This window comes from Oryzias latipes, chromosome 9, assembly GCF_002234675.1.
Source record: "Oryzias latipes chromosome 9, ASM223467v1".
In the NCBI taxonomy this organism is placed as follows: domain Eukaryota; kingdom Metazoa; phylum Chordata; class Actinopteri; order Beloniformes; family Adrianichthyidae; genus Oryzias; species Oryzias latipes.
In genome coordinates, this window is record NC_019867.2 from 15,455,357 (window position 1) to 15,463,842 (window position 8,486).

At 39.4% G+C, this 8,486-nt stretch overlaps 1 long non-coding RNA gene across 1 annotated transcript; it reads right to left on the minus strand.

The window, feature by feature from the left end:
• Nucleotides 1-3,525: 3,525 nt before the first annotated feature.
• LOC111947902 lies at nucleotides 3,526-5,873 on the minus strand. Its single transcript, XR_002873859.1, has 3 exons — nucleotides 5,568-5,873; nucleotides 4,386-4,460; nucleotides 3,526-4,076 (listed from the first exon to the last, which is right to left on the minus strand). It is a non-coding gene; the product is annotated as an uncharacterized LOC111947902 (long non-coding RNA).
• Between the last annotated feature and the right edge of the window lie 2,613 nt (nucleotides 5,874-8,486).

The following is an 8,486-nucleotide window of genomic DNA, read 5'->3' on the forward strand; positions in this document are numbered from 1 at the left end:
CATCTGTTGACAGAAAAACTCCCCACAGAGTTTCACTGCAGATGAAGTCGAGCGGCACAATAAAAGACGGCTAACCCCTTTTTTAAAAGACAAAAACGACACATGTTTATTGCCTTATCACTTGAGCAGAAGTTTCTCTGATATGCAATGCCACAGATGACTGGCACTCTTTTGTTTCAGCTGCACTTTTCCCATCTGCCAGTAAACAGGTTGGATTTGTTAGACCAGAATCCAATAACAGAGCCTCTATGTAGTTGCTGCACACGTGTGTGATGAACATGGATGTGGCTGTGAAATTCTTTTGGGAAGTGAGCATGAATAAAGTATTGATCTTCCTAGTGCTGAGACCCCTTTTAGGATGCAGAGGCCAGCTGAGGAAGAACAACCAATGCTCTCATCCTGACTCTCCCTGGCCCCACTTCCATCACATCCCTAACAATTGTTCACAGACACAGATCAAGCACCAAGTGGAACTCCTGAGCCAAGGGACCATATGAGGAAGGCTGTGAAGCAAAATGGTGAGGAGGGGGATGTTAGTGGAGGAAAGATAGAAAGAAAGCTGGTGAGAACAAGTCTTTCTCTGCCTCTTGAAGGCCATTGGTCCTAAGCCTGGCTCAAGGGGCTTATGCAGATTCGATGACCTTTTTTTTCCCAAAGACCAGATTTTACACTTAAATTACCATTAGAGCAGCCGTCTCCCTTGAGGGATCTCTGAACCAAATCTACCACCAGCTGAGGTTAGAACCATTGGTGGGACTATGTCTGGGCTGAGCATGAAAAGATGGATCTGCTGTGCTGTCATTTTTGAGTCACAGAGCAGCCAAGTTGCTTAAACTAATACATTACCAAATCCCACAGAAGTATCATTGTATTTGAAAGATCCATTTCACCCATTAGGCCCCTCCCCCCATTATCCACTATAGCATCTCTGATCTAACTCTTTGCACCTACTATGGTTTGTTTAAAGTTTTTTTTCTTTTTTAAATTTATTACACCACCCTACATTATTATTTTTGTGAACATTTTGAAAAGCTCAAAGTGTTTCTATGCTTTTTGCTCAGCATAAAGTTTTTTAAATGTTTGCTTTTTATGGATATCCATTTGTAATTCTTGTTATCATAAAAAGACATTTGATCAGCACCAATTTACTTTCATTTTTTTCTTTTGTATAAAAATAAAAATTGATGACATTAAAGTAAAAATATCAGCAAAGTAATCTTCGTTTTCCCTTCAAACTGGAGAATAATGGCATTACCCCACTTTGACTCTACATGGTCACAGGAGTGTTCACATTCACACACAATTTCAGTTCCTCATCCAATCGCTGTAGGTTTGTTTGTCTTTAATTCCCTGCAGTGTGGGGGGAACAGGCAGTCTGTGACAGCTGTCATTTTGCCATGACCTCAACTGACTGCAGATCAGTAGTGGCATACTGATTGTCAGAATCAGGTGTATGTGCATGCTTAGGTGTATAAAAGTTTGAACATGCAAGTACGTGAATGCCAATGTGTGTGTATGTCCTGAGTTGAGAAGGCCACAGGACGAGGTGGCAGGTCGAGCATTTGCTGTGAAAATAGTCATTTAATACGGAAAGAAACTTCCTTCGTTCTAAGCCCCCCAGGCCCAACAATATGCCACTCAGAATATATGTATTCAACAGGAGACCTAGTCTGACACGAGGCTCAAACAAGATTCAGACAATCAGAGGCCAATGTGACAAAGGGCATTAACAATTGGACAGCTGAAATGAAGCTACAGAAAGAAATGTACAATATTGTTTGCTTGTATGTTTACTGTGATTTTTTATTAGTTATTACATGATTTATAACTAAAGGATTTTTTATATTGTTTTTATTTAACTGAAGACGAAAAATAACATTTTGGATTTTAGTGATACTTCTCTGTTCTTGAACAGTTTAACGCACTACCTCTGTTTTACAGCTGTCATCCGATACTATGGAGGTATAAGGAAATGGGAGTGATGATAGTGGAACCAGAACAGGCTTGACTGCTGCTCTGGGGGGTTTTAGATGCTGAGCTGATGCTGGTGGTAAGGTGCTGGGGGCACAGACAGAGGCAGTGAGAAGATTCATGTTTAGCGGTAAGCCTACTTAGTGACACAACAGACATAGACGGTGAGGCTGGTGTTCAGTTCAACAATCCCACAGGGAGAGGATGTATGCTGCTGAAAAAGGTGAAAAAGAGTAGCATCACCATCACACATTTTCTTTTTGTTATCAACTCCCATTGCAAGTATCCCCTATCATCGCATTCAAACTTGTGTTCTCTCTGATAAGACAGGCCGACTCCCAATGTGAGGAACAAGGTATTTGTGTGTGTGTTTGTGTAAAGTCTTTTCACTGTGCATGAGTCATCCTAATTGGGGAGGTCTCTGCACTGCAGCAGATCGCTCTCCTGCTGCTTTAGCCTGTTTAAAGTGATGAACCCAGGATGAGATCAACCGTTGGACAGCGGAGCTTTCATTGCCTCTGTATTTGACCTCGTTCTGTCTTTCTCACCTCTGTATATTTGCCAGTAGCTCATATGGGCTTGTGCAACATCATTCACGTCACCATCTGTGTGTACACTGAAAAAAAAGACCTGTTGGATTGACATAAAAAAATCATGGACATCGGTTGCGCGCAAAAAAATCATGTTGAACCAATATAATTATTGCACATAATAAAATCATGTTCTACTGTAATGAATGCTTCTTTGTTTCTGCACCTAATAATTTTACATTAACAAACAAGATTTTATTGTCATTTACCATAATTTTTTCAAACATTAAAAACACTATTATTTGTTTGAAATTACCTACATAGTTCATTTAATTTATAAATTATTTTAATAAAATTTAAATTGAAAAATAAAATTGCAATTGCAGATTATTATTTAAAGCAAATACTTTCTTGTGCATTATGAAAATCCAATGAACATATGACACTGAACACAAATTTCAGATTTAACTTTTTTATTATCTAAACTTGAAAAATATGTTTACAGTGTAGCAAAAAATGACAAATCAAAATAAATTGGGCTTGCCATTTTATTAAACAGAAGATCTTCTTCCACTTTCGGCTTCTCCCATCAGGGGTCGCCACAGCAAACGAGTCGCATGGTAAATTTGGCAATGTTTTACGCCGGATGCCCTTCCTGACGCAACCTTCTCAAACCGGGCTTGGAACCGGCAGAGGTAGAGAAGGGAACAGGGAGCAGCCCGGAGTCGAACCCGGGTTTCACGGACGGAAGGCGCCGCAAACCAGCACGAGCTAAACTGGCTCCCTTATTTTATTAAACAGAAGATAACAGAACCAAAGCAAACAGCTGGAATCCCTTCTTAGGAAAAAGTTAAACTATTCAAAGGTCATTTTATTCAAAGAGTCGGATCTTTAAGCCTGAAACCTTAGACACCACTTTGCCTTACAACTCTAATACAGTTTTTTTTGGATTACCTCAAAGGTGTGTGACGGAATGTCCAAGGGAGAGAACCCAAGAGCAGGAAGAACGACCCAAATCCAATAGTTCACTCGAAGGGGCTTTAATGCCAGAGAACCATAACACCAGAGCGTAGAACGAAGACGCTCCGACACAGAAACAAGATCAGACACTGCATAAATAGACAAACCAATCAACATAATACAGAGCACCTGTGACCAGCGGGAGAGCTCAAGAAGGGAAGGGCCTCCAGGAGATCATAGCAGGAGCAAAGTCACGGGCCCCATGACAAGGTGTTTCTGAGATGAGGATGGTTATCAGATTTGTGCTGTAAATAAGGCCAAAAAAGCCTTGGCAACTGCCACTCAGACACTTGGTGGGTCGACCACCACAGCCTGGGAGATGTGGACCACGAGAATGTCCTCTTCCTCACCACTGCCAGTTTCCATTAGGAGGGAAGTTCCCACCGTGGTGTCCTCGATTGCCTCCTGGATTGCTGCATGGTCTTCATTCTGAAGAACACAGAAGATATTTGTGTGCACAGTTCACATTTGAAGTTTAGTTAAAGCGTCTAGATTACACAACTGTACTTTGAACAAACCCCTGAACTTGCTTATATTGGCGAGAAGTTCAGCAGTCTGAAATACAAAGAGTCAAAAAATTTTAAATTCACATGAAAACTTTGGAAAAATACAATTCTTACCTTTGGCTCATCAATAAATGTTATAGTTACTGTGTTAACAAAATCATTATATCCTTAGTGTCATGTTAACAGAGGTAGTGGGATAACTGATCAACCATCAATTTGATTATTTATTATGTATGCATCTCTCTGCATAAAAGGTGCGTGTAAAGAGTAGGGCTGGCAATCTTGATTACCTCCCGATTCGATGACAATCCAGGAGACAATAATTCCAATAATATATAGTAAATGCATGGTGACCCACCTAACTCAGTGAAGACTGGAGCATGGAGCCCAGCATGATCAGGGAGGAGCAGTTGGAAGTGTTGTGTGATGAGCTCTGTAATCAGGACAGAGGTTTATTAGTTACATTTCAAATATATATAGAGTGACACTTCCACAGCTTTGTTGTATCATTTTAATAACTAAACATGCATTGGTTTGAAATCAATAGCTGCAAAAATATTCTGAAGAAATTAGACCAGAAAGAACATTAGACACCTCCTCCCCCCACAGGATTCAAACCAGGCTTATGAGAACCCGCGAATTTTGAAATGGAAACAAACTGCAAAACTAAACTAGCAGATCGGGAGTAGATAATCCCCCCACCCATACAGGATTCCCATATGAATTTATCACAAATGGGAGGAATATGTAAAGTAGGATTACAGACATTATTATAAGGCTGTAAACTTTTTACTACACATTATACACTTGTTCCAAAAGGACATGAATATTTTCACTCCATTAAACTCTCAAAGCTAAAATAAAAATATGTTCAGCATCATAGAATGAAAACAAAGCTCTGATTGAAACCAAAGATTTATGTAAACTGGACACACCAAACGCATTCTGTGCACGAGACGCGCACGGAGAATGATTGACAGCTGACTGAGACAGAAGTGCGGTGCTGTTTGCTGGTCAAATAATGCTGTCCTTAAACTAGCTCATGGTGGAACGGTATGGAAAAACTAAATAATGACAATAGTAATGATAGCTTCTCACATTTTCCTTCAATTTCGGTCTCCACATCGCAGAATATAGCAAAAAGAAATCCACTTAGTGACGATGAAAATTCCCCTGGCAGAGTTTCTGCCTGTGGAAAAAGAAAACGTTGTGCCCACAAGCGCCCACTGCCCTCTGTCAAAAGCGAATTCCTACGGCATAACTACTCACCACTCTTCCCCGTACATCATTTGAAATCACCGCGTTTACAGCTGAATTTGCCTGCGACGTGAAAGTACAATTTACCGCGCACACACACCTCCCCCTACCTGCCGTCCGAGGGCTGCGGCCGGCAGGGACAAAAGTGGCGCGCAGAGCCTTAACTTTGATAACTACGACAAAAGTGGATTACAAAGCTCTTCCCCGTGGAAAAAAATAACACTAATGATACATTTACGCCTTCCACTTTCTTAAATTAATTTGTTAGAGTAAATTAACTTACCTTTTTTAAGTTCCTCCAGCCAGAGCAGGTGCTTGTAGCTTCTCTAAAATGGCTGACTGCAAAGTTTCTCCTCCTGGAATTCTTCTTCACCGATGGGGTTTACTTATCCAAAATTAAGGGGCAAAGGATCAAGCATAACTATTTCATGTTTTGTCAACATGATTTAAATATATAAAAGTAACACAGCAAGAAATTATGTGTGATTTTCAAGATTATATTATGTTTCGAAGGTAAACATAATTTGTTCATATTAAACAAACATGTTTACTATTTGTAAATTGAACAACCCCACTTTTCCCGTTTTTTCAGTGTACAGAAACTATACCAGCAGGTGGAAATATTGGAAAATGTTTCAAAATTTATATCACAGCTGGTACTTTTTCTTTCCTGCCTTACACAGCAACATCCTAATAATAATCCTCTAGTTTTATCAGGTAATGTTAATGACTTTCATTGATTTTCTTTTTAAATGTACAACCTCCCCCACCTTCACTTTAACCATCACCAGTTGATACCTTATCATAACCTTAACCTAACCCTTTAACACCTTGGCCTGCAGTCTAACCAAGAGGGAAAAAACTGGATTCCTTTACATTAGGAATGATCAAATGTAATTTTGTAGTTATGGGCTGCCGGAGGCGTGGTGATTGTACCAGATATGATAATAACAACTACACAGCAACACACTTCCATTCCCTCTACAGAGGGAACAATTATTTTGTTCCATTTATTTTATTGATGACAAACAAAACGAAAATAAAAAAAAGAAATATTAATTGTCAGGACCACATGATCCTGTAAAAGACTACAACTGGACTACAAATGTTTTTTTTCTTATTCTGTTTTGTTTGATGGCAGTTTACTCTCCAAGGTGAGAGGATACTGCGCCGCTTACTGAATCTTTATTAACTCGTTAACACAGAGATGTTAACGACTAGAGCTGCTGTAGCAGCCTGTGACATCTCCTCAGAGTAAAATGCACTCACTTCTACTCCTTTCTTGTTGCAAGCATACGAAAAATAAACATCAGAGAGAATGATTCCAAAACATGTGACTGTTATTGTAACACATATTAAGATTTTCATTGTCTGTATTGACAACATACGATTATACAGCGTTGCATTCAGGCAACACTGTATAATTCCCTCGAAAAACAATTTTGTTCCCTCGAAATGATTAATTCGTGCGAACGAAATAATTATTCACGTCATTAGTCATTCATAAACACAGATATGCTCTGCGTCCGGCAAAAGCCGCTTTAAGCGGTAACTTCTGTTTCTCTGTGACCCACATTCATTCAAGAAAGGAAAAAGAAAAACAAGAATGATCAATTTATTATTGTCTCAATTAGCTCCTAGCATAACAAACATGGATGTGAGCAATATCCCGTCATGCATCACGCATACCAAAGATGCATTTCGACCAATCACGAGTCCCTGTAACTGAAGTGTAACAACAAGACCAATGATTGGCTGGTCGAAATGCATCTTGGGTATGCGCGATGCATGACGGGACATTGCTCACATCTTGCACACACTTAGCTAAGAGCTAAGTCCTGTAGGCGAAGCAGCCAGCCTAATCTTATGATATTTTTCTGATTTCCATCGAGACAATAATAGATGGATCATTCTTGCTTTTATTTTTACCCCTATTGAATGCTCACAGAGACACGGAAGTAGCTGCTGATTGACGAAGAGCATACCTGGATGTGAATGAACGTGATGATTACCAATGCTTTAGTGCTTTTTTAAATAAATAAATCTGTTCTCTAAACATCCTCCGTGTCTTCAATGCAATGTAATGAGACACACACAGACAGAAATGTGAAGGTATCTGCTGTAAATCTATGACGTGGATAACAGGATAAATGATCGGCTAGTTAGCATGTAGCCTACTAGCCTTCGAATGTAAAGCGACTGCTAAAGAGTATGTTACAAAAGACAAGTCCTGAAAATTATTATTACTATTCGACCCTAAACTACAATATCAGCTGGCTGTCTGTCTACCGGCCAGCCATCTGCCCGAATGCCGGCATGACAAGCAAAAGAGCTCCGCGGCGGAGCTATGTCCAGTGAATCGTATGGCAAAGCAGCAAGCCTAGGTTTCATAAATCCTATGATATTTTTCTTATATTCAGTGAGACAATAATAAATTGATCATTCTTGTTTTTCTTTTTCCTTTCTTGAATGAATGTGGGTCACAGAGACACAGAAGTTACCACTGAAAGCAGCTTTTGCGGCCGGACGGAGAGCATATTGGTGTTTATGAATGACTTGACGTGAATACTTATTCCATTTGCACTAATTCATTATTTCGAGCGAACGAAATAATATTTCGAGGGAACAGAATATTATCTTGTGGGAACAAAATATTAATTTGTGGGAACAAGATATTAATTTGTGGGAACGAGATAAATTTTAGTTTTTTAATGTCAGGACACAGGCTCCGTAGGAACATATTCACACAATTTGATTATTTTTCAAGAAAATGTTCCCAAAGTAGTTGCATGAGTCTTTGATGGTTCCTTTCTTAATTGACAGGCTCTACGACAGGATGTAAAAATTGGCATATTCCTCCTTCTTTTTCCTAGTAGAGGAAGCATTTTGCATCCAAACCCAATCTGATCTTTGTTACTTTTAATTGGGCTTCAGGTGGCACAGGACAGAGTCCCACAAAGAGACAAAATCACAGAAAGAGAAATAAAATGACAAAATAGTAAAGGTAAAAATAGAAGTATCCTATTTAGTATGACATTACTGGGTGGTCTGTTTGTGTCTTTGTTTTTTTGTTGTTGCCTCAGGAATTTAAAATGAGACTTAATCCATTCAGGGCCCCTTCTTTTATCTTAATATGCACTAAAGGGCTCTTCTTTCTCTTGTCAGTACTTTAATTCAGGCTTCCTCATACATCATACACTGG